This window comes from Arachis duranensis, chromosome 4 (assembly GCF_000817695.3).
Source record: "Arachis duranensis cultivar V14167 chromosome 4, aradu.V14167.gnm2.J7QH, whole genome shotgun sequence".
NCBI classification, from domain to species: Eukaryota; Viridiplantae; Streptophyta; class Magnoliopsida; order Fabales; family Fabaceae; genus Arachis; species Arachis duranensis.
Window position 1 is genome coordinate 34,125,259 of NC_029775.3, and position 594 is coordinate 34,125,852.

A 594-nucleotide genomic window follows, 5' to 3' on the forward strand; every position below is an offset into this window, starting at 1 on the left:
GTTGTGTGAGGAGAGAGAGTGCTGAAAACTAGGGTTTTGGTTAAGTTATGTTGGGCCAAGGGCCCACTTTAGGTCCAATTGACCCGGTTTGGCCCGTTCGGTCCAATCTTGGTCCGAATTCTATAAAATTGGTACCGAAATTCTCGTCTCAGTCTCCTCTATCACATTTAGCCATAAAAATCACATTTTAGGCTTTCTAGAAAAAAATTCTCATTTATGGGTTAATTAGCCGTTAATTAACCGGGTTTTACATTCTACCCACCTAATTGGGAATTTTGCCCACAAAATTCAAATGCAATTACCTGAGAATAAATGCGGATAGTCCGTTCGCATCTCCGACTCAAGTTTCCAAGTGTGTTCCTCAACACCGCCTCAACTCCATGCCACTTTGACTAATGAAACCTCTTTTCCATGCAACCGTTTGATACTAGTATCATCAATTCCGACCGGAGCCACCGAAAGCGTCAAATCTTCTCTTAACTGAACCGATTCAAGTTCCAACTCATGGCTAGCATCAGGAGTGTACTTCCGAAGCTGTGACACATGAAACACGTCGTGCAGGTTCGAAAGATGAGGTGGTAGAGCCATCCGATA